Source organism: Kogia breviceps, chromosome 16 (assembly GCF_026419965.1).
Source record: "Kogia breviceps isolate mKogBre1 chromosome 16, mKogBre1 haplotype 1, whole genome shotgun sequence".
NCBI lineage: Eukaryota > Metazoa > Chordata > Mammalia > Artiodactyla > Physeteridae > Kogia > Kogia breviceps.
The window spans coordinates 18,382,526-18,409,266 of record NC_081325.1 but is presented as its reverse complement, the minus strand read 5'-3'; the positions used below and the strand labels follow the sequence as shown (position 1 = coordinate 18,409,266).

At 35.5% G+C, this 26,741-nt stretch overlaps 1 long non-coding RNA gene across 1 annotated transcript; it reads left to right on the top strand.

Annotated features, from left to right (window-relative positions):
* LOC131743193 (uncharacterized) lies at nucleotides 1-22,292 on the top strand. The gene is made up of 6 exons (XR_010837154.1): nucleotides 1-369; nucleotides 5,151-5,187; nucleotides 9,073-9,185; nucleotides 13,158-13,281; nucleotides 18,203-18,367; nucleotides 19,466-22,292. It is a non-coding gene; the product is annotated as an uncharacterized lncRNA (long non-coding RNA).
* Nucleotides 22,293-26,741: the final 4,449 nt, after the last annotated feature.

Genomic DNA, 26,741 nt, shown 5'->3' with positions numbered 1-26,741 from the left:
AGAATCATCGCGTGTTCGCCGTTCGCCTTCGCTTCCTCGGTCGCAGCCCTTCTACATCTTGCGCGTGCGTGCAGCTCCTATGCTTAGCCTAAGAGGTGGAGGGGCCGTGAGGAGTGTGGGCCCGAGGGTCCGTAGATGACGTATCAGTCGATAGGCATTTATTCTACTGTTCGAGGAAAACAAATAAGGGTGCAGCTTAGGCGAAAAGAAAAGCATCTTATTGCCAGAGTCTAAACTCCGGAATGTGTCTGAGACCGTGTGTGTGGATACACGTGTACTTGAAACAGGCCCGCCTGTGTGTACAGCTCTTGCTGTAAGTCAACGCTTTACCGGAGCTATCGCGCTTAAGCCTCAGAACAACTTCATGAGGTAGGTACTATTATCATTCTCCGTTTGCAGACCAGGAAACCAAGGCTCAGAGACTTTGTACGTAATTTCCCTAAGGTAGCACAGGTAGCAAGCACGTGGACGAGTCCGCATCTGTCAGATTCTGGAGCCCGGGCCGTTCTCTACCATGCTGTGCGACCCAACCTGTGTGTGTGTGTGTCCGTGTCCGCGCGCGTGTGCTGGACCCAACGTGTGTGTGTGTGTGTGTGTGTGTGTCCGCGCGCGTGTGCTGGAGCCCGGTTCTAGGTTTCCTGTTGTGAAGGCACCTTCACTGAATCTAGTTTCTCTCACCGCGTTCTTGTTCTTAAACATTATGTTCGATTTTGGAGAGGTAAATGGGTTATTGGGCAGTCTTTGGGATCGCTTAGGGTGATTTTTAAAAAAACGGTTGGTAAGGGAACTTAATCTTGCCAAGACGGATTTCTGTTGTGTCACGCACTGGTAAAGTAATAATAGCTAGATACCATATATATTGACTGTACTCTGGGCTGCCATGGTGCTAAATAAACGCTTTACGGAATGATCATGTTTACTGCCCACATCAGCCCTATGAAGTAGGCATTATCTTTATTTTACACAAGAGGATACCTGAGACTCAGATTAAGAAACTTGCCCCAAAGTCTTATAACTAGTAAGTAGAAGCACAAGACCTAGGCAAATCTGTGCAACGTCAAAAACTGGGCACTATGGTAAGTCAATAGATGATGAATCAGTTGTCAATACTGGAACACCTTCTTTACAAATCTCTTTTAATCATTCATTTGCTTGAGAGAATTATCCTACCTGCCACAGGCTAGTTAAGATGGAAAAAAACACCAAACTGCCATTGATTCTAAATGATTACATTTAAAGATTATTTTAAAACTAGTTGCTTTTTTCCTGATCCCAAGTTACAATGAATTTTCTAAAGAATCCAACAGTTTAAAATCTGGGGCATTGCTACACTTTTTTCTAGTTTTTGTTGTAAAACCACTCGTGATGAATCATAACTGAGTGTACAAAGATATACATCATTGTCAGGGTTAAATTAGACAACGCAGGTGAGAATGCCTGAAGTGCTAAGAAGTAAGGAAATGGGAGAAGGCTAGCATGGTTTGCATTATTGTGGTACAGTTGGAAGAGAAATGGATTTTAATAATTTGACATCATCAAGACGTAACATAGCTGAGTAGTACGGGGCTTACATCTCTATGGTACGTTTGTGCACTGGTTAAGTGAGTAGACTCTGGAACCAAACTGCTTGGGTTGGAGCTCAGCTCTGCTGTTTACTAGCTTTGTGACCCTGCATGAGTTTCTTTTTCTCAGTTTGATCTTTTGTAAAAGGATTAATGCTAGTACCTCAACCGGTTGTTGTAAGGATGTAAATGAGCTTATATATTAAAGGTATTTGAACAGTGCTTGGTATATTAGTGAACGTTAGCTATTGTTGTAAGTCAGTTATTAACACTGATCTTTTAAAATGGTTTCTTTACAGGTATTTTTAAAAACTACAGTTAGGGCCATTAGGAATTAGCATTTGTGTTCAAGAGCCCCTTAAAATGATAAATCAACCTGACGAATTATTTTTGCCAAATAATGATTTCTGTCAGATGAATAAAGATGTTAAGAGTAACCTAAGAAGATGGAATCGTCTTACTGCTTTTTCTAATTATTAAAGTTAAAGGGAAAAGGGAAAAAACCACTCTAAAATATAAAGTAAAACCCATCCAAATTTCTATCATCTAGATATAAATACATATCCTTTGTAATTTAAAAATATACCTGTGAAGAGAATCGGCTAGGTGAAGTTTGGATAAGTGGTATATTTGGGGAATTTATTTGCAAGATTGTACTAGAACATCATGAATTGGTAAATTTTTAAATCCAGTCCCCTTTTAAGATTTACTCTGTCAAGAGAATTCCAAAGTGATGATGATATTAATAAATAATAACATTTATTGAGTACCTGCAATGTGTCAGCTAAACATGCATATCCATTTTCTCCTTGAATCCTCATAATAACTCATGAGGTGGGTGCAATTATTATCTCCATTTTACACATACTAAAGTTTATATAGAGGTCACTTTAAGAAGATTTAAGTCCTGTTTTAAGATCCTATTTAATAAACCAACAATCTTTCATTAAAGCTTCTTGATTCACTAATATGGGAGAAAACAAAATCAGGTAACTTGGTTCCTAAGCCTGAACCCAACTGGAAAAAAAATGGTGTATTGAAAATGAAGAATTTTATGTTTGACCACAAGGGGGTGCAAATTCCCGAGTTGAATTTTAAAGAAAAAAAAAAAAAAAGAGTACTTCAGATCATCAGATTCACAGGTAAAAAACTAGTAAGAATACCTTCCTTGAAGTTTAATACTCCACACAGTGATATACTTTATGAGAAGAAAGAACTCAGTTATTTAGGGACTCAGCTGGGGTAGAAGCTGTCAACTTTCTTTCATTTTCAATACAGTGAAGAGTTAATCACCCTACTCCCCACCCCTTTCCACCCACCCAGTTTGTTTTTCTGCATACTCTTCTTGACTTGTCATAAGAGTAAAAGTGAAGTCATAATTTAAAATTTGAGGTTTTACTTGGAAACTGCAGTGCAATCACCAGCAAATGAATGGTAAATATGGGTAGTGTGGAGAGCAGAGGTCTTGTAATTTCAATGCTTTTTTTCCCTCCTGCTGTTTCTGATGAGTAAGCTGCGACTGATGGAATGTTGGCTTCAACATATTAGCTTATTTAGATAAAACTGTGAAAGCTATAGGTCTGTTCATCTTTTAAGGAAGAATGAAGCCTCTTAAAGAAAAACATTTTGAACAGTAACTCAGTATACACTGGTGAATGTTTTAAAAACAATTTGCATAGATGCAATTGCATAGATGTAAAAGCTACATAAATAGCTTTTATTTTCTTGTTGGTCTTGTTTTTCTGAGGTGGACTTAGTTTAAAAAAATACTTTTTTACTTGGAAATAATTTCAAATTTACAAAAAGTTGCAAAAATAAAAATAGTTCAGAGAACACCCATATCATTTACTTGTTCTTTTGCAAGGTCTCTGTCTCTCTCCATATATATATATATATATATAGCTTTATATGCAATTTTTTTCTGAACCATTTGAGGTTAAGTTACATACATCCTGGCCCTTGATCCCTAAATACTTAAGTGTGTATTTCCTGTCAACTTCATAAATTTACATTGAGAAAATACTTCAGTCTACCATCCACATTTGCATTTTGTAGGTTGGTCCTTATAGCATTTCCCCCTCCAGTACAGGAGCCAGTCTGGGGTCAGGCACTACATTTAGTGGGTCTTGACTCTAGCTTCTTTTACTGAAACATTTCCACAGCCTTTCTTTATCTTTTATCACCTTGATATTTTTGAAGAATACAGTTTCTCCCTCCACCCTCCTTTTTGATAGAACATTCCATATTTTGTTTTTGTCTGATGTTTCCTCATGATTAAATTGAGGTTTTGCGTTTTTAACTGGACTACTGAACAGGTGGTATTGTGTCCTTCTCAGGGTACCACTTCTGGAAGCACATGATATCCATATGTCCCTCATTGATGATGTTAATTTTGACCACCTGGTCCATATATGTCCCGAATTTTCCAATGTATAGTTACTGTTGTTTTCCTTCCTGGCAAATAAGCAATTTGTGGGGAAATATTTGAAGATAAAGCTTGCTCTTCATCCAAGTTCCCATTTAAATATAGCATCCATTATTGCTGATATAATTTTACCATGATGGTTGCAAAATGACTCAACAAATCTAATACTCCTTTCACATTTACCAGTCAGCCCACAGCACTCTACTGCAAACAAAGAGCCCTTTCTTCTCCTCTATTCATCTATTTATTATCTGCATTAACTTATGAATTCCTATGTTTTTCCATTTCTGTATTTACCTTGTTTTCCTGTATTCTTTCTATTTATATGTGTATATTTTGTACATTGTTTTTGAACCATTTGAATGTAAGTTACACACATCATGACCTTTCACCTCTAAATATTTAAGCCTGTATATAATTATTTTGGTGTTCGAATTGTCCCAGATTTAGCTAGTGGAAGCACCTTTAGTTTGGGTCTTATGTCTTTGTGGTATGCTTATATCATTTTTTGGGAGTACTTCCTTGCTTTCTGGTATAATAAGATGTTCCAAGTTTAGCTTGTGCTTACCCTGCCCTAGCCCTGGTGTTAGCTTTTTCTACAGAGCCCTGTTTCCTCTTAGTGGAGAATGGTATTAGAGATCAAGGTTAGGTATGCTCATTGCTGCTTCTTGGACCTTTCAGGAGACAGAGCTAGGAAATATATATGTATATATGCACATTAAAATATGCATACACTAAGATGTACATATATGTTAATAAAATTAAGCTCATGTATATTATTATTTGTATTATAATTGAGAAGATATCATAGCAATATTTATAAAGTTCTGAATAAAGTCAGTGAAATCACAGTCCACATTAACAACTCATACAATTTTCATGTTCCGTTAGTAAATGTCTGTACATATAATTTTATAGGATCATAGTGTGAAATAGTTTTCTTTGTCTTTTTCCACTTAATATGTAAGAAGCATCTGAGTTACTATATCATTTTTACAATCTCATTCTAAATTTCTCTGCTATGTATCATTTAGCAGATTCTACCATTCTTTTATTGGTGGACATCTAGGTTGTTTTCAGTTTTTTGTTATTATAAATAATTCTGAAGTGAACATTTTTATGTTTTCCTAATTAACTTTCTTATTTATTCGTTTATTTATTAGATGATTTCTCAGAAGTGGGAATACCAGTTCCCAAAAGGTAGGTATGTTTTGATGGGTTTGATATGTACTGGCACACAGATTAGTCAAACATTTACCAAAGTCCATATCAGAATTGGATATATAGAGATGAGAAGTATGTAGTCCCTGTTAGCAGGGAGCTGAAAGTCTAATGGAAGAAAGATAAATTCTTTAAAAATTATAATTTGAAATGTACAGGAAGAACATTAACCCAGGTAAGGAACGGGTGGCTCAGGAAAGCTTTTTAGGAGGGAGGTGGTGGTTGAGCTGTGTCTTGAAGGATACCTTGGCGAAGGCTTCAAGAAACTAGTGTAAAAGAGAGAGCAGAAATAGGCCATAGAAAGCATTTAAAGCAGAATCACTGGAGTGTAAGAAAATAGAGGAGTCAGAAAGAACCTGGCATGGTCAAGAATATTCAGGTAGTTGTGTGATTTGTTGCCTAGGTGCTTTGGAGGAGTTGAGAAAGGTTAGCCTGATCAAGTGGATAGAGGTTAAACCATGAAGGGCCTTACATATCACTTTTATAGTGATGCAACTGAAAAATCTTAAACCAATGAATAATACGATCAGATTTATATTTTAGAAATTCACTTTAACAAGGGTATTGGAGAACAGATTAGAAAATGCAAGAGCGGTGATAGAAAGTCCTGCAGAGGCTATTGTAGTATCTAGGCAAGAAATAAAAAAGTATTTGAACCAAAGAATTAGAAATGAAGTATAAACAAGATTGGATTTACTTACTCAGTATTAACTATGTAACTATTCCCAGGTAACTATTTAGCACCTACTCTGTGTTATGTATTGTTCAAGGTACTGAGCATATAGGGATGAGCATAACAGCCACAGTTCCTCCCTTTATGGTGTAGTCTACTGAGAGAAACAAGGATTAAGTTAATAATCATACAAATTACAACTGTGATAAGTACTATTGCAGAAAAACACAGGATGCCCTAAAAGCGTACACCATGGGGACCTAACACTGGAGATTTAAGTAAGGCCTTTCTAAGGTGGGACAGTTAAACTGAGACTTAGGAAGGGAGACCACTCTAGGCAAAGGAGGAGTGTATGTTAATGTCCTGAGCAGAAAGGACCAGTAAATTCAATGCCCATGAGGCTAGAGCAGAGTTAGCTAGGATGGAAAAAGTTGGAAGGTAAGACTAAAGAGGTTTAGGAGCCTTTATATAATACATGGAGAAGAGAGAGAGGAGGCGTGTAGCAGGACTCCTAAGTTTCTGGTGTGGGCAACTGAGTGTCTCTTGGTACCATTTCCTGAGGGAAAATAGAACAGGTTTGATGGATTTTGATATGTGAAATGTTGATTTTTATATGCCTTTGGGCCAAGTACATCCTTCCATCCTCTGTAGAGGTAACTGGATATTAGGATTGGATTTTTGATTTGGAAGTCTAGAATTTGGGGGAAGGTCTGGTTTGCATGTTGTCTGTAGATTTACTAGTTGACCAATTGTAGATGGTAGTTTAAACTGTGGGATTGGATGAGACCACTGAGGGAGGTATGTAGACTGATAAAAAGGTTCAACACAGAATCTTGGAGAACATTGGTAGCTACACAAAAAATGTATACACTGGAAAAAAATTTGCTATAATAGTAAAGACATATGACAAACTAAAAAATATTTTTAACATATAAAGTAGGTAAAGGGTTAATACCCTCAATATATAAAGAGATAGGTCTATAAGAAAAATAGAGTTAACCAATACACAGCAAAAGGAGAAAAACAAATACAAGTTTTTCTTGTTTTTCTTTTTCAAATAAGTTCTTGGAGAGGTTTTATTTATTAATCAAACTTTAAGTACTTAAGGAAAGCAGAAGTTATAGAAGTTATAAAATTCGAAATGCTAAATATTTAAGAGACCTTAAAAAGCATCCTTAAAAGTGATTGCTGTTAAAATTTACAAAGACTAACCAGAGTTTCAAGTTGAATTTAAAAGTTAAGGAAGAACTAAGTTTTTTAGCTCATAACTTTGATAAGAATTTAAATGACCCCTGAATATTCTTTTCAATGCATGAAAGACATTTAAAAAACCTGCTCACATTGATGGTATGAGTGAGTAAAGGCTGGTGGCAATGTAAACTAAAGCAGACCTTTTGGAAAGTAATTTAGCAATAATAAAAAAGATTATAGAAATAGTCATGTTTTTCCTGCCAGAAATTCCAATTTCAGGAATCTAAACTATGGAAAAAGATCTATACAGGAAGATGCCCATTCCAGCATATTAAATAAAATAGCAAAAGAGGGGGGTTGGGTTGACATGTCTAGTAGTAGTAAGATTATTGAGTAAACTGTGGAAAATTCACTGGATTTACTATTAGCATCATCACAAAATGATGCATACCAACTGGAAAAATGTTTGTAAGTGCAAGATGTAGAGGTATAATTAGGATGATTGGAACTACTTCTAAAAACACACAGAGGAAAAATACAAGAAAAAACTTCCAACGCATATCAAGGTTTTCTGATCAAAGCTAAAAAAGTAAAAGCCAGTCTAAAATTTGGCATTGTTGACACTGCCAAACTATCTTTCTAAGGAACACTGATAGTCTATGAGCTATTCCAGTGATTCTTAAACGTTGAGAATTTGTTGACAGTTACAGATTCTTTCTCTAGAATCATGTGCATATGTGAGCTGTTTGCATGTAATTTTAGAGATGGATGATGGTCGATGGAGCTCCTGGAGAAAGGTAGAGGAAAATGATTCATTTATATGATAGGCATAATAATGGTTCTTCTAAAGATGTCTGTATCCTAATCCCTGGAATCTGTGAATATGTTATGTTACATGGCAAGGAGTATTCAGGTTGCAGATAGAATTAAGGCTGCTACTCAGAGGACCTAAAAATAGATTATCCTGAATTATCTGAGTAGGCTCAATATAATTCCACAATTTTTCTAAATGTGGAAGAAGGAAGCAGAATAGTCAGTGTCAGGGTGGTGAGATGTGAGAAAGACTCAACCAGCTATTGCTGGCTTTGAAGATAGAAGGGGGCCCATGAGCCAAGGGAGGAGGGCAACCTCTAGAAGCTGGAAAAGGCAAGCAAACGATTCTTTCTTAGATCCTCCAGAAAGGAATGTAGCTCTTGCGGGATCTTAGTTTCCCGAACAATGATTGAACCCCCGGCCACAGCAGTGAAAGTGCTGAGTCCTAACCATTGGACCACCAGGGAATTCCCCAATTCTGGTTTTGAGAGTTTCATAATGGCCTGGATTCTGTCTGTCCTTGTTCTGTGTCTTCAGAAGCACAGTTACTGGCATTAATATTTAACGGGAATGAATGGAACTCAGCAAAGAGAGACAGGATCACCAATTGCTCTGCCACCCAAACAAATTTGAGAATTACTTGTTTTACTCTATTATGTTCTGTGTATTCTTATAATCTGTGAGTTAAAACTGCTCTATATTGATTGTTAAGGCTGTTTTCTGAAATAAACTGATGTTTACTGAGTATCACTTATGAACAAGGTATTTTGTTTTAAGACCTGAGTATCACTTATGAACCAGGTATTTTGTTTTAAGACTGTACTTGTTTATTATCATATATTTAAAACATTGTGCTATAAATAGCTATGGTTAGGAATTTCCCCCTCCAGGAATATTATAACTAGTAAACTAGAAGAATTATAATAAAAGGCAAAAAGAATAAGGTTTAACAATGGCTGGTTTGAAAATGTTTCTAATCTGTGTCATATATCCATAGCTATTTATATTCTACTATGAGTTTTCAATTTCTCAAATTTAATATTTACCTGATAATTTCAAATTAAGCTTCTAATCAGGTTAGTGTATTGGTAAAAATATTGTATATATTGGTAAAATACTAAATCTAAGTATTTTTCTGTACTTTTTTTGTTTAACAAATACATCAAAGTACTTTTTGTCTTTTTTAGGTCTGTGAAGTGTCAGACCTCAAGACAGACAACAACTGTTTCATTAGGTTCACAGGATCTAGTGCACTAATCATAAACCTGTACAACATTCACTGAAATCTGTTGGTAATGTGGTGAGTTTTTCCCACTTATTCACCCATTTACATTCCCTTTTTAAAATGCAAGTGTGTCATTTATTTCGGATATTGACAGAATCTTTGTTCTGTGAAGTAACTTTGGTAGTTTCTTTTCCCTGTAGCTAATTGATACATTTAAAAAGCAGTGAAAAAGAAGAAAAAAAAAAAGCAATGATCAAATCCTCCTCAGAAGTAAGAGAATGGACTTAGGACATGGGGAGCGGGAGGGGTAAGCTGGGACGAAGTGGGAGAGTGGCATTGACGTATATACACTACCAAATGTAAAACAGATAGCTAGTGGGAAGCAGCAACATAACACAGGGAGATCAGCTAAATGCTTTGTGACCACCCAGAGGGGTGGGATAGGGAGGGTGGGAGGGAGACGCAAGAGGGAGGAGATATAGGGATATATGTATATGTATAGCTGATTCACTTTGTTATACAGCAGAAACTAACACAACAATGTAAAGCAATTATACTTCAGTAAAGATGTTAAAAATAATAATAATAATAAAAAGTTACTTAAATGGTTCTTAACTATATGCTTTAATTAATTACGTATCAGTTTATAAGTATTTTATTATCCATAAATATTTTTGGATGACCCTTTAAAAATCACAAAAGGCAAAAAAAGAAACTACTCTTAGAGTAGTTTCTTTGTAGAGTATATCCATAGTAGTTATAGGGGAGAAAATTTACACATGGATCAGGAAATATACTTCTGTTTGGGGAAATTTACTTTGCATGGTTTAGAGCCCCAGTTTCTGAAAGTCATTTATAACAGATTCGTACATATTTTTAACTCTGATTCTGTTAGGATTATGGAGGTATAAGGTTTTCTTCCTCCTATATAAAGAATTGTTTTGCTTCCACATTCGTGGAACTAACATTATAGGACTGAACTAACAGTCATTTATAATTAATAATTGTAATATTTACTGAAGAAGTATGAACTACCCACCTCACAACCCATTACCAATAAGGATACCTGGAAAGGGATAAACCCATTTGTTTGTTATTTACTTTCTAAAAAATTAGCGTGAAAATGCTGGCCTTAAATGATATATTAAATACAGTGTTTTGAAACATTGTTTTAAAATAATTTAAATTTACTTAGTAAAGGAAATTTAGCCTATTCAGGTTTGGAGTCATAGAATCTTAATAGTTAAAACACACCTATTTGTAACTGCACCCTGGAGCTGCTGAGAACAAACTCATTCCCACCTACATGTGATAACCCCTTAAGTATGACTTCTAGTACTTTCAACCACAGGACAACTGAATCTCCATTCTCCAAACATCTATGATTTTAATCCCTTCACAGTCTTGGTTTCCTTCTCTGGTTGTTCTGCAGTTTAACAGAGCCTATCTCAAAAAGTGACACCCCAAATGGTAAATCATATACCATATATGGTCTAAAATACACAAGCATTGGTTAACTTTTTGTCTGGTCATTAAAAATGTGTGTATTTGGGGAGCAATTTAAATAATAAAAAGGACTGGTAAATAATAGTCATGATCTATTCTTGACCCTTTATCAAAGGAAAATTGAATAATAAACCTTACACTCAGTAAAAAACGTTTAAAATGACAACTTCCTCAGAGACTTTATTGACTTGGGATCAGCCTTGTCCCGGAAGTTGAGGAGGACAGGATTCTATTAACATTTATTTCTTATTCATTTTTAGTAAACAGAAGTAAAGTTGGGACTCTCTGGTCTCTAGGAGATATGACTGAGGATGTATGACCTGTTCTCTATGACAGTTGAGCCTCATGCTACATTTCTATTCTTAATATGTAAAAAAATTACTTCGTGTAGAACAAATCTATAGGAAAATAAGGAGAGTAAAATACAGCACATTCTCTTTTGGCAAAGAAATGCTTACGTGTTTAAAACAAATTAACTTTTTAAGGCAGCTCTGAGGAAGTAATTTATTTTAAATACGTGAACAGTTTACAGCTCTTATGGGAACACTTTTTCCTTACTTTTCTTCATCGTAGGATTAGGCCCTATGTTTTTAATTTAACTCCTTTAATTTTTGCTGTTAACATTTAATTTACTTGATGACCCCATACTGTTAACTTTTGACCCAGTGAACTCGGGATGGTATATACAGACCATATACCTGATTTTAAAGAAACTCTTAAAGAAAAATAATGTTTGAAGTGAAACAGAAGATTAAATTCATTTCAATGTTCCATGTAGAGAAGTATCACACATACTTAACCAAAGAACTTTTTTCCCCTTTGGAGGATGTATTTTTATAAACATGCGGTTTTTACAATTGGATGTTTATGCCATTGGCAAAACAACCCAAAGCTGATGTGACTGAACTGCAATATTTCTAATAAACTGCAAAACCACTAATATAGTATAGTAGATATGAAACCTTTTCCTGATAAGAAATTCTTATAGCATGTAACTAAATCTAATGGTCCTTCCATCTACCTTTACTTATACCCAATTTCCTTTCCTATCATAAAATTGAAATTCCTGAAGTTGAATCCTTTAGATGTAAAAAATGTTAGTACATATAGTTGTTAATTATGATAAAGTTCAAAGCTTCTTCTAAATTACTTGATGTAAAGATACTTTGTATATAACTTTTATTTGCCCTTAAAACTGAACCTGTGGACTTGCTTTTGAACATTTCCTCCCTAATTATAAAATAATGTGAGTCCTATTATTTATTGAACTGTTTAAAATGCAGTTAATTATTATGGATATCTTCAAATATGCCACATTTACTTTATTCAAAAATGAACAGATAGTTAAGCAATAACTGCTATATGCTAAACACCTTTATGTACAGGGGTATTAACAAGCCTTCTAATCTCTGGAAATAGTGCAAGCTATATATGTTTCTGTATAAAACTTCATGGTTTGCTAATAAGGTATCATGGTTGTTGTTTCTTACTTTAAATACTAAGGGAATGTTATAAAAGGTGTTTGAATTTCATTTTATTTTTTAAATAAATGGAAGTATTTTTGTGTGTTTTTACAGCCATGGAGGGAAATAATGAGATTTTGCACTAGGGAAGTAATGCTTGGAATAGAGGTTAAAATAAGGTAAGAAAGCAGGTCTTAAGTGAGTAAATAGAGTGAAAAAAGCTGGAGTGGTAAGCGGTTGTGGTCAGAGATCAAGATATTGGTGTCTAAGGCCATGGAGTAATTTCTTGGTGTGTGGCTCTGGGTCTGGAAGGCTGAATGAAGTGGTTGTAAGATGGTGGAGTCAGAGTTCAAGGTTGTTGGATGGGTTGTCTGTATGGACACGGAAATGGCGCACAATAGCAGAAAATGCAGGGGAAGTGGATACTGGCAGCCAAGTGCCAAAGTCCTCGATGAGTAAGGGAGGGAGTGACTGGGCAATTAAGTAATGACAGTGAAAGAGAGGAACAAGGAATAAAAAATTTCCAAGACTGTTAGTCATGCCCACAAATGAAGATTCATGAGGGCAAGGACTAGGTCTTATTTAATGCTGCAAATATTTGTTGAATTAATGAATAAACAAATGATGACCTTATCATTTTGAATAGTATTTATTCATGTTGACTAAGTTTCTGAAAACTTGGTGTTTTTCTATTATAAGAAATTGGTATTAAGATACAAATGGGCAAGAGGTAGAAAAAGGTGAATAATCCCACACCCAGAAATAACCGCTATTAACCCCCGTTATTAAATTTTCACACCTGTTTTTTGTTCATATATATTTCCTAGCAGCAAATATTCAAGTATAATGTACTTTAATGACTGAATAGGTATTCTACTATAGAATATAAGGATGTACCATAAGCAGTTTCTTATTTGGGAGTATTTATATTGATGCCTACCAGTTTTTCTCTACTGGTAAAAGGAACAATGTATCAATAATCATTAAATATTTGCCTTATTTATTTCCTTAGGATTCAGTCTTAGAAGTAGATTTTCTGGTAGGGTCTTCATAATAAGCCTATTTATCTTTATTTTAGGTCTACTTCTAACAGGCTTGTGTATATGCATTCTTATTCTATCCTGGATTGGAATCAGAAAATTGGACAGTGTTGCAGGTTCTGACTGACGCAGGCACACCGACAGTGACGAAAGTGAGAACTGGTAAGTAAAAGTTGTTCTTCACAGGAATAATGATGGGTGTTTTAAAAACTTGGAATCAAGTACACTTTTCATGATTACAATAAGAAATGATTCATGAGCTGAATAACAGGATATAGTGGTCAATTCAGAAATACATATTCAAATTAAATAAAAACCTCTATGAATAAACTACATTTGTTGACAGCATCCAATTTTAGGAGAGATTTTAAAAAATTGTGAATAGGGACTTCCATGGTGGTCCAGTGGTAAAGAATCCACCTTCCAGTGCAAGGGACACGGGTTTGATCCCTGGTAGGGGACTAAGATCCCACATGCTGCTGGACAACTAAGCCTGCGTGCCACTACTGCTGATCCTGAGCGCCTCAACTAGAGAACCCACGTGCTGCAAACTACAGAGCCCACACACTCTGGAGGCCGCGTGCCACAACTAGAGAGAGTAAACCTGCATGCCACAACTAGAGAGAAGCCTGTGAGCCACAACGGAGATCCCGCGTGCAGCAACTAGTACCCGATGCAGCCAAAACAAAATTGTGAAGAGTCATCAAAGTCACTGCTCCTCAAGACTTTTTCACAAACGTGTGGTTTGGTTAATAAAAGAGAAGATTGAATAATAGCCCTAGAAGCTTGGTCCTAAGATAGAATTTTCTTTAGTTTCACATTTTATCTTAAATTTAAAATGAATGTGCATTATATACCGTAATAGTCCTATGGTTAGTATAAATACCATGCCACGTGGTATACCATTTATACCACAGTTAGTATAAATGTTAGTGCACCACAACTACTGAGCATGTGTGCTTCAACTGGAGAGCCCGCGCGCTGCAAACTAGAGCCCACGCACCACAACTACTGAGCCCAAGTGCCACAACTAGAGAGAAGCCTGCATGCAACAACAAAGAGCCTGCGGGCTGCAACTAAAGACCTGACACAGCCATAAAAATAAATAAATAATTAATTAATTTAAAAAAAGAAAATCGACTGTTTAAACAAAAATAATAATATATAATGGGGGTTACAACATGCATAAGTGAAATATATGATAACAATAGCATAAAGGGCAGGAGGGGAAAAACAGAAGTATGATATTTGCTATATGTGAAGTGGTATAATATCACTTGAAAGTAGGCTGTGATAAGTTATATGTGTAGACTATAAACCCTCAAGCAACCAGTAGAATAATAAAACATTATTAGGTAATAAGCCAACAAATGAGAAAAAATGGAACCATAAAAAATTCAATCTGAAAGAAGGCAGAAAAAGGAAGAAAGGAACAATAAATAAATGGAACATAGAACAAAAGGAACAAATAGAAAACAGTAAGATGATAGACTTTAATCATATCAATAATCACATTAAACGTAAATGATCTAAAAATCCTTATTAAAAGGCAGAACTTATCAGATTGATAGAAAGACCCAACACACTTTACATATGAAAACACAAAAACATTAAGAATGAAAGGATGGAAAAAGATATACCATGCTGTTGCTCACCCTAGTCAAAAGAAAACTGGTGTGGCTAGATATAGAACATATAGAAACAAAGTAAGATTTCAAAGTGAAGAATATTACCAGAGATAATGAAGGATTATCATTTCATGATGATAAAGGGGCCAGTTAATCAGGAGTACATAACAGTCCTAAATGTTTATGCCCCAAATAACAGTAGGTTCAAAATATGTGAAGCAAAAAATGATAGAACTGCAAGGAGAAACAAAAATCTACAATTATAGTTAGAGATTTCAGTACCCCTCTTTCAATAATTGCTAGAACAAGTTGAAACCTAGCAAGGATATAGTAAACTTAAACAACACTACCCACCAATATTACCTAAATGACTTTCCTAGAACATTCCACTTACAGTAGTAGAATACACATTCTCTTTAACATGAAACATTTACCCAGAGTGAGCATATTTTAGGCCAGGGGTCAGCAAACTATTGCCCTGGGGCCAAATCTAGCCTGGTTTTGTATTGGCCTATGAACTAAGAATGGTTTTCACATTTTGAAAGATTAAAAAAAAAAATTGATACAGACTGTATGTGGCCCACAAAGCTTAAAATATTTACTATCTGACCCTTTATAGAAAAAGTTTGCTGATCTTTGTTTTAGGTCATAAAGCATGTCTCAGTATATTTTAAAGGATTCAAGTCATGCTGAAGTATGACCTGACCACAAAGGAATTAAATAAGAAATCAATAACAGAAAGCGAACTGAAAACTCCAAATATTTTGAAACAAAATAACATGCTTTCATATAATCCATTGATTAAAGAAGGACTCAAAAATGAAATTAGAAAGTATTTTGAACTGAAGGAAATAAAAATATATCAAATTTTGAATAAATGAAATGCCTATATTAGAAAATACAAAAAATATCTCAAATCAATGACCTCAACTTGATGTTAAGATACTAGAAAAAAAAGAGCAAGTTAAACACAAAGAAGCAAAAAATAAATCATGAAATAATAAAGATCAAAGTAGAAATCAATGAAATGGAAAACAAAAATCAATTGAGAATATCTGTGGAATCAAAGCCTGGTTCCTTGAGGTCAGTAAAGTTGATAAACTTTTAGCCAGACTAGTCAGGAAAAACAAACAAAAAAAGAAGACACATATCAGGAAGTCAAGTAATCAGGAATGAGAGGAGGTGACATCATTACAAATTCTACAAATACTGAAAGGATAATAAGGGGATATTATGAACAACTTTAGGTAAAAAAAAAATAAAAAGTCAACTTAGATGAAATGGCCAAAGTCCTTGAAAGACATAAACTACCAAAGCTCATTCAAGAAGAAATAGATAACCTGAACGGTCATTTGTCAGTTGAATTATTACTTTAAAATATTCCCACAAAGAAAACTTCTGGTCCATAGGGCTTCACTGACAAATCCTTCCAAACATTTAGGAAAAAAAAATAATACCAGTTACACTCTGCCGGAAACGTGAAGAGGAGGGAATACTTCCCAATTTGTTCTTTGAGGCCAGCATTACCCTGATACCCAAACCACACAAAGACATTAACAAGAAAACTCAGGCCAATCCCCCTTACAAACATAAGTGTAAAAATTCTCAACAAAATTTTATCAAAATCCAACCATTTATAAGAAGGATAGTATTATTGAGTGGGGTTTATCCCAAGAATACAGGATTGGTTTTTTTTTTTTTTTTTTTTTTGGTGGTACGTGGGCCTCTCACTGCTGTGGCCTCTCCCTTTGCGGAGCACAGGCTCCAGACGCGCAGGCTCAGCGGCCATGGCTCACGGGCCCAGCTGCTCCGGGGCATGTGGGATCTTCCCGGACCGGGGCACGAACCCGCGTCCCCTGCATCGGCAGGCAGACTCTCAACCACTGCGCCACCAGGGAAGCCCCAGGATTGGTTTTAACATTCAAAAATCAATGAGTATAATTCACCATATTAAACTAAAAAAGAAAAATTGATCATCTTAATAGATGTAGAAGAAAATTTGACAAAACCCAATTTTCATTTCTGATTTTAAAAACTCAACAAACTAGGAATGCAAGGATACTTCTTCAACCAGATAAAGGGTATCTATACAAAACCTACAGATAACCTCCTACCTACTGATGAAAGACTGCATGTTTTCAGGATTTCTGCTCTTATCACTTTTATTCAGTATTGGAGGTTCTGACCAGTACAATCAGGGAAGAAAAGGAATAAAACAATTTCAGATTGGAAAAGAGAAAATAAAACTGACAGTCGTCCATCTATTCCACTTGGTGGAATTGACAAAAAGCTGCCAGAATAAGTGAGTTTAGCAAGATTGTAGGATACAAGATCAATATATAACAGTCATTTATATTTCTACATTCTAGCACCAAACATTAAAAATGCAAGTGCAAAAAATACGGAACATTTACAATAGCATAAAAAATATGAAGTTCTTAGGAATAAATCTGAAAAAGGCATGCAAGACCTGTACACTGAAAACTACAGATAACACTGAGAAAAATTAAAGATGACTTAAATAATTGGAGAGATTTACCTGGCTCATGGGTTTATATTGTTAAGATGTCAGTTCTCCCCAAATCAATCTAAAGGTTCAGTACAGTCCAAATAAAAATTCCAGTGGGTTTAAAAAAAAAAAAAAAGCTGAGAAGCTGATTCTAAAATTTGTATAGAAATGCAAAAGATCTAGAATAGCCAAAACAATTAAGTTTTATTTATTTTTTTGTTTACTTATTTATTGCTTATAGATAACTTTTGGAGGCAAAGTAGGACTTAAGAAAGGTAGCATTGGTGACCACCCAGAGGGGTGGGATAGGGAGGGTGGGAGGGAGATGCAAGAGGGAGGAGATACGGGGGTATATGTATATGTATAGCTGATTCACTTTGTTATAAAGCAGAAACTAACACAATAAAGCAATTATAATAAAGCAATTATACTCCAATAAAAATGTTAAAAAAAAGTAGCATTGGAATAAGACAGATCTGGACTTAAATCCTAGCTCTGCCCACTTACTATCTATGTTATCTTGGAGATATAACTTTACTTGGGCCTTGGTTTTGCCCATCTGTGAAATGGGTTAATAATACCTCAAGAAGCTGTTGTGAATATTAAATGAAATAATAAATATTTGAGCACTTAACACAGTGTCCAACATACAGCATGTACTAAATAAATGTTCCATTGCTAGCTACTATGAAGATACTTCTACATAAATATAGGAATCCAAAGCCATATTAGATTAGATAATGGTAAGATGCTGAATATATTTTATGATATAATCTTCTGTTTACAGAAATCGTATCACAAAAACCCTTAGTTCAGGGAGGGTCAAACTTGATCCTTTGCTATTTAAAGAAACATGTAGGATAGCACATTCTAAAATTGAACCTTCTTTTTTTTTTTTTTTTTTCGGTACGTGGGCCTCTCACTGTTGTGGCCTCTCCCGTTGCAGAGCACAGGCTCCGGACGTGCAGCCTCAGCGGCCATGGCTCACGGGCCCAGCTGCTCCACGGCATGTGGGATCTTCCCGGACCGGGGCACGAACCCGTGTCCCCTGCAACGGCAGGCGGACTCTCAGCCACTGCGCCACCAGGGAAGCCCTGAACCTTCTTTAAAGGTACTTTTTTATTTAGTTCCATAGCCAAGATTTGCTCTGGGGATGGAAATTTATGTTGGCCTGACAGTTTTACATTAAAACAAGCCCCACATTTAAGGGCTAAATAGTTTGGATGACTGGCATTAATGTACCTTTTATACTTTTTGAAGCCATAGCCTTTATACGGGAATACCATAGTCGAAGAAAAGTTGTAGGTATTTATTTTGTGTGTTTTATCTTAAGGCACATAATTTGTTTAAGCTGGCTAGGAGGACATTCAATTAAAAATTCAGAACATTGAGTGAGATAATCCAGAGAAACAAAGTCTTTTAATTTTATTCATTCAGTTTGTTATTCTCACCCACTAAGGGGTCAGCTAAAATGAAGAGATAATGTTTAATAAAGGACAGCTTTGTCTGACCTGAAGGAAAGAGTTCCAAAGCTAGATTACCTCCTTTGAAATTGCTTTGAAATTGCTTCCTCATCTTACAATCAAAGTTCATATGCAGCCATTTGATGTTGTTTATTGCATTCCCTTTTTAGCCCATAGGGTTTCAATCTATTTCTATATAATGATGACTTTCACATGTCATCAATAGCTTATTGAGAAATGAGAAAGCTTGAGTCCTCTGTCTTCTAGTGATATCCCACTTAGATCTGACATTAAGTTCATTTTTTTCCTTCAAGCTATTTTTTCCAAATTCCTTGGCTATTGTTGGAGACAACACAAATTTTGGGACCTTCAAACTTAAAATCTTAGGTTCATTTCCTTCTTTCCCTCCCATAGGTAAATAATTGCTAAACTTGTTACTTCTTAAAGCTACTTCTCTACAGTGGTACTTGATATATCCCTTTTCATTTTTAAAATTGCCCTTTTAATCCAAGCTCTTAAATGTCAAGTTTGTATTATAGCCTCCTGTATTGTATTGTATAGAATTATATTGCAGCCTCTTGGTATTCTCCCTAGCCCCCATCCTATCTTATCCCCCTCCCCACTAGTCTACACAGAACATAAAATACTTTCCATCAAACACTCTGTAGAGAAGTATTGCTCGGTGAATACGGAAAACCTGATTAAGTAGAAAAAAGGAATTTAACTGGAATCTCCCTTCCTTTCAGTGGTTCTACTTGAAAGGAACGGAGGAGAGCAGAACCTTCAGATATTGAATCACGACTTTGACAAATACCAAATGGGAGACGTGGCTGGCAAGAGATTGATAATATACGATAGAAACCATTGGAAAGATAAAAGGAGCCGTAAAATTCAACTTCTGCTAGCCGTTCTTTCCCTTTTTGCTCTCCATACACCTCAGCTGGGAATCTTTATATGTGCAGTATTTATTTGGCTTGTGTTATCCTGGTCATTATAAAGTTATCTAGGAGGCTAAGAGAGCTGACCAACTGAGAAGGGAAAGCAGTCTGTTCTGACAGTGATGACAAAAGGAGTTCAAGTCATACCAAACATCTTTCTCCCATTTAGAAACATCCTAGTATTTAAGACCTAGTATTTCATTTCTCTCTACTCCCATATTTGTGTTCTCTGTTCTTATCATGTCTGTGAGATGACCTGCCTATTCCTGCTCTGCAGTAGTTCTGTATATTGTTGCATCTCTAGTGCCTTGAACAATGCCTAGCACATAGCACATAGGAAGCACTCAGTAAATATTTGATGAATGAATAAATGGTTATCTTTTCTCTCTGGCAATCCAAACCCATTGCCACTTTCAAAAAACCCACATGAGATTTTCCGATTCCACTAAACTTCTGTCCATATCAATCTAGTTTTAAATCACTTCATTTTGCACATCCCCTTAGCAATTATTTGTAGTTTGTACTTGATTAATATACTCTTAGTATGTTACTTTTCATCTATTCCTATATCGTTTCTATATATGTTGTATTTTCAACTAAAAGATAATGCCTCAAGTGTTAAATACTGTATGTGCTGTTCAACAGTGCCTCATGTGCTGCAGAAAGATAGACCTTCAATAGATGGGCAGGCTGCCTACCTCCTTTTGAAACATATTCTCTGGATCAGTGTGATCTGCCTTGAAAGGGAGTTTAGATACAGAACCATGTAGCAGAGACACTGAAATAATGTTATATAGAAAATATTAACTATAGAAAGAACCATAGCTTCTTCATAGAGAAGAACCAGAGATAATATCCTGGATTTTTGCAGTACTTAAGCTACTCCTTAGTTGCCTCACAAAGGAATTTAGTGCAGAGGAACACATTCAAGGAATTACTGAGGTTCAGAATAAGACTGTACAAAGTGTAAGAGTGTTTTCTATGATAGTTTTCAAATAGTTAAATTAAGAGTCATTCATTCTCTGGCCTCTTTCTCCATCTACACTGTCTTCTGGCAACAATAAAGTGCTGCACCCTATACATGAAAGCAATTTCTAACAATGCCAAATCAACAGCAGTTTCTAGGTCATTTCCATTCCTTCCTCCATGAAAATGTACAACATTTAGGGTATTCCATGTATTTCCTCCATGTCCCAAAATTGTTAGGTTGCCAGAGAAAACTGATCAGGTAATGAATTACCTTTTTCCTTCAGGTAGTCATTCTAAGTATATACAAAATCAGACATTAACATGAAAATATGAGGGGAAGAAAAACATCAAACCACAGAATTCAGTTTTAGTCTTACTGACATTTATATACCACACTTCCTGTTTATGATTTCAAAAGTGCAGCCATGCAGTGCTTCTATTAAAAACTGAGTAATTGGGAACACTTTTGAGGATTAAAATGGCAACTTACTCAAAGGAAAAAAAAACCCCACTAAATTTACTGTTTGTGGAATTGTTATCTTTGTTGTGTAAAAAGTTGAATATTTTTCAAACATCATTTACTAATAGTGTAATTAAAAGGGAACTTGATGGCCTTGTGCCTTTAAAACAAGCAGCCCAGTTGAGAGTCTTAGTTCTGAATCTGACTAGTTGATGGGATAAGGAAACCAAGCCAACGCCCTTCTAATCTATATCTATCTCTATCTATATGTCTATAAAGGTAATTCTTGCAAACATTTGCTTTTTTCCCCCTCATTTTGAGATTTCAGTTGACTGTTATGCATTAATTAACAATTAGTTCTGGCTGAAGGAGGGAAAGGGTAGAAGTGAATACAGTTCTTAAATAAAAGGTCCTTTCTTCCACTACTAATTTATTCTATTTGAAGCATAATTGTATGAGTTAATTTAATTTTGGTGATCACTTCAGAATGTGTGTGTGTGTGTGTGTGTATGTGGAGAGAGAGCACCCAATGAGCAGTGGCTGCTAGCTAGACATCAAAATCCATGTTCTCACTTCTTCTTGGCCATACAGATAAGCTTATTCCCAGCCTCCCTTGCAGTTAGCTGTGGACATGTGACTTAAGTTACAGCCAATGGAATGAGAATGGAAGTTATATGTACTACTTTGAGTCCCCGCCCCTAAAAACTCCCCTTCCTATGGGCTGAAAGAGAAAAGACCCCCAGGGAGATCTTGGAACTTTGGTACTGAAAGCTTAGGTACAGAAAGACCATGAAAACTAAGTACTGAAGTACTTGTTTATTTTAGCAAGAAACAAACGAGCCAGTATACGTTTTGGGGTTGATCTGTTAATGACAATTAGCTTACCATATTAATTCAATGTACAAAACTTATATTTGCAGTGTCCTGTGATGTAAAACTCCCGTGGGCAACATTTACATTGTAATGTATGTAAATGGCATTTCCTGAAGCACAATTAAGAGGCTACAGGTATGTATACATATGGATATATATAAATCCCCCCAGGTGTTGTGTAACATTGTATCTCTGCCGAAGGGACTCCAACTTCTCTCGGGTTTTATTTTGTAGGAGCATCCATTTGTGTAAAGGCACTTCCCTTTTGTGTTTGTGGTAATACGTGGATTTCAACTTTGGTTAAAACTAAAAATATACATTATCCAGACTTGATGCAGGCATGGAATTGGCTTGAATTCACATTCTTTTTCTTTGGGAGAGCTGCAGAAATATGGACCTTGCTCAGGGATGATGCTATTTTCGAAAGGAGAAAGGACAGGCTGTATATATCATTGTCCAAAGTAGAGTTTTTACGTTAAGAGAAAGCCATGTATAGTCTGGAGTAGATGAGAAGAAGAAATCACAGTAACTTTTTTTCCCCAAAAGGAACAAGACAGAGAGCTTTCAATAGTATTTTGAGTACCAATAGGCAAGTATGGATTTTAAATATCCTTAGATAATTGCAGAAATTAGGAAACAGTTTTTAATATGAACGCATAAATAAATTTTGGTATATCCATATGTTGGAATGCTGTGCAGATGTTAAAAACATGTTTTCAAAAAATTAAACAACATGAGAAAATGATCATTATGAACTACAAATCCTTTATTGCTATCAAACAGGAATCAATTGTATTCTTTCCAATGTCTGTAGCCTTCCTCATGCCATTTCCTCCCCATCCCCAGTATAAATAAGAGCATAATGGAAGAAAGGTTTTAAGGAGAGATGCACAGACAGTGAATTTTAAAGCTTGAAGGGATTTCAGAGATCATTTAGTCAAAATTCATCATTTTGCAAAGGAAACTGACACTGGAAAATTAAATGTCTCACTTAAGGTCTCGATATCAGCATTGCTACTTGCCAAAACCTGGGTTTTCTTGATCCCCAAATCTGGCACATTTTACCTTCTACTGTAACATGCTACATCTGAGGTTGGGTCAGACCAGATTAGAGAGAGTACTTTTGGAGAGGGTGGTTACAGGGCACAATGGTAATGGAATGGTAATGATCAGAGTCATAAAATATCTGTGGAGATCATCTATTTCCTAATAATTCTAAATCTTTAACTTTTTTCTTACTCAGTACTGCTTTAAAAATTCTTGGGGGAGAACTCAGATCACTTCTTTGTCTCACGTAAATAACACTAAGTAATAAAAGTGACTAGATTACAACTTATGACTTTTACTTATTTGTTCATTTACTTTTGTCTGTCTCTTCCACTAGAATGTATCTTCCAGGAGGGCAGGCCTATATCTTTTTGCTTACTCCAGCTCCCTTCTAGCAAGTGTTTGACACATAAAAGATGTTCAATAAGTATTGGTGAGTGAATTATTAAATCATAACTACTACAAAGCAGTAATCTTATTTGCTTTGGCTCTATTTCTTCTGGAGGTTTGATTTTCCCAAGTTTTGTGATTCCATCACCATTCTAAATTAATTTTAGAATTGGGTGAACGTGTTCTATTCTTCATATGCTCTGAAGTTCAGTCTAGCACAATTGAACTGTTCTATAATATTAATTTTGGTACTCTTAAACTCTTGTGCCAAATTTCCTAAATTTGGGAATGACCTTGATCTGTAATTTTATTTAGGTTTTTATCCACAGATGAATGTGTAATTCACCACCCTGAATTAGTGGTGTGCATGTGAAATTAAACTGATGATGAGTCAGGAGGCAACACTGTTGGGTGAGCAAATTTGGAAATAGGAAAAAAGAGATGGTAAACCTTGAAAAATAGAAGTATTAGGCTGAAATAAGTATACATTTAAACTTCTATCTCAAATTAAGTGTAAGTTTCAAACCTGATAAAAGAAGTAACTAATATTTTGAAGAGTGGATTTTTCCTTAAAGATATTAAAATAAAAACAAAGCAAAACAAAAACACTGAGCCTAAATTTAAACATTAATCTCAATTTTAAAAGGTAGGCCTCATACCTTTTTCTCCTTAGGTTTATTTTCAATATAAATATATGTAGAGAATTAAAAGATATATATATTTTTTAACAGCAAAATTTTTACCAAATGAAGAAGCTTAAAAATGTTGGCCTTGTAGTCTATTTCTAGGAATTCATCCTAATTTAGGAAATAATCTGAAATGCTAAGATAGATTTATGCATAAAAAGTTCATAGCAACATTATTTATAAGAAAGTAAGGAAAATAGCTTAAATGACCACTTAAGGAAACACTACTCCACACAAGGATCATTAATGCAGCCATTGAAAATGTTTTTAAAGAGTTTTAAATAACTTGAGGAAACATTTCTGATAAATCGTTAGGAAAAAAAAGTGTGCTCCAGGAAGATCACCTCTGTGCTTTGTGACCACCTAGAGGGGTGGGATAGGGAGGGTGGGAGAGAGGGTGATGCAAGAGGGAAGAGATATGGGAACATACGTATACGTATAACTGATTCACTTTGTTGTAAAGGAAAAACTAACACACTATTGTAAAACAGTTATACTCCAATAAAGATGTTTAAAAAAAAAAAAGTGTGCTCAAGCAAACAGTTTAAACTTCATAAGCTTAAAAAACTGTGTGGAAATATGTCAACCAATAGTCATTTACCTCTAAATAAAGGAATTATTGGTTGTTTTTTTCTTGCTGTCTCTTTAAAAAATATTTTTTCTTTATTGAAACATATTTTCAAATTTTTCTTCACTTACATGTACTACTTTTATAATCAGAAAAAGAAACCTATTACTTGGCGTAGATACGTGTTTATGTCCCAATGATGTGTTTTCAGTATCATCACAAGTATAAATATTGTTGCCCAAAAGAAAAGTTTGATATTGATTTAAATCCAAATAATGGAGTTTCCAAAACAAACACTGGTACATATCCTATAACTTGTAAAATTATAGTGGTTTAGTATAATTTATTAATTATTTTGACATAGCAGGCTCTTAGTATATTTGTTGATGATGAGGTGGTTAGAGAAGGGATACCTCAATTAAGTTACCAAGTTCCTTGAATCTGTCAGTTAGCAACTCTCCCACCAAGAGATTAATGATATAGTCCTATGTTAAAAAGTTGTCCATAAAAATCTCCCTTAGTTTGTGTGGTGCACTTTTGCAAACTATTATTTTGTACTTCAAAAAGAACAGTCTCTTAAGTGCTAATTTTTTACAGACACAAAAGGGAGAAAAATTTATTCTTACCTTGTTTATGTTGGCCAACTATGAGCTTCAAGTAAGATTCTGTGATCTGTAAACCACCAGTAAAAAAGGTTTCTTGTGGAAATAACTGGCAACAATACTTACCTTGTAAAGTTGTTATGTTTTAGAAATCATGTATGTAAAGTACCCAGCATAGTACATGGCACCTAGGCATTCAGTAAATGGTGGCTATTATAATAATACAACATATAATATTACTATGACTTATTATCTGTTATATATAGGTTGCGTTGAAAAAATATGAAGTGCAGTCTACTTAAAAACATTATTCTAGACTTTCAGATAAAGATGGGGAGTGAAGACTGATCACAAAATCTTCCTGCCCAAATACTTTACAAAATAGTTTGCACGAAACAAAGAACAGTGAAAACTCCTTTAAAAACCTTACCAGGGACTTCCCTGGTGGGACAGTGGTTAGGAATCTGCCTGCCAATGCAGGGGACACAGGTTTCAGCCCTGGCCCGGGAAGATCCCACATGCTGCGGAACAACTAAGCCCGTGCACCACAACTACTGAGCCTGTGCTCTGGAGCCTGCAAACCACAACTGCTGAGCCCGTGGGCCACAACTACTGAAGCCCACGCACCTAGAGCCCATGCTCCGCAACAAGAGAAGCTACGTCAACGAGAAGCTTGCGCACCGCAACGAAGAGTAGCCCCCGCTCGCAGTAATGAGAGAAAGCCCGCGCGCAGCAACGAAGACCGAAGGCGGCCAAAAATAAATAAATAAATTTATAAAAACATTACCAGAAGCGGCGAGAAAAAAGAAAAGTCTGCAACCTAAGCCAATGAAGGCCAAAATAATACTATTATTTCAAAATAAATAAATAAATAAATTTGGATCAGCCAGAAATGAAATAAGCATGGCTGGAAATCAAATTCTCACCAAAAGAAAAGACTGGCAATCCCAGCACATTCCCTAGTCAATTCATCAAGATGATTATGCTTTGTCTCCTCTCTCCTAAATCTCCCACATTTCCCTGCTCCTCACTTCAAACTCTCATTTTATTGATAAATAGAAGCTATCACAAGAGAAACTCCCTTTTCCCACGTTATACCTATCAACCTGACTTCATCTGTACTCATATATACTTTTCCAACTCTCCCTGCTCTAATCTAAGGCAAGCCCCTCTGCTTGTACCCTGGATCCCATCTTGTATAGTCAAGGATTGTGCTCCTGTGATTACCCCCTCCATTTCCTGCATCCTCAGTTTCTCTCTCTTTACTGGATTATTCCAATCAGTAAACATACTGTAGTATTTCCTTCTAAAAATACCATCACTCTAGACCTCATATCCTCCTCCACTTACTTGGTGAGTAAGAGCCCATTTTTTCTGCTCCCTTTTATAACAGACTTTTAAAAGGTTGTTTGTACTTGGCAGTTTCCACTTCCTCACCATACATCATCTCTTCAGTCCATTCCGATTAGGATTATTGTCTCCATAGCTC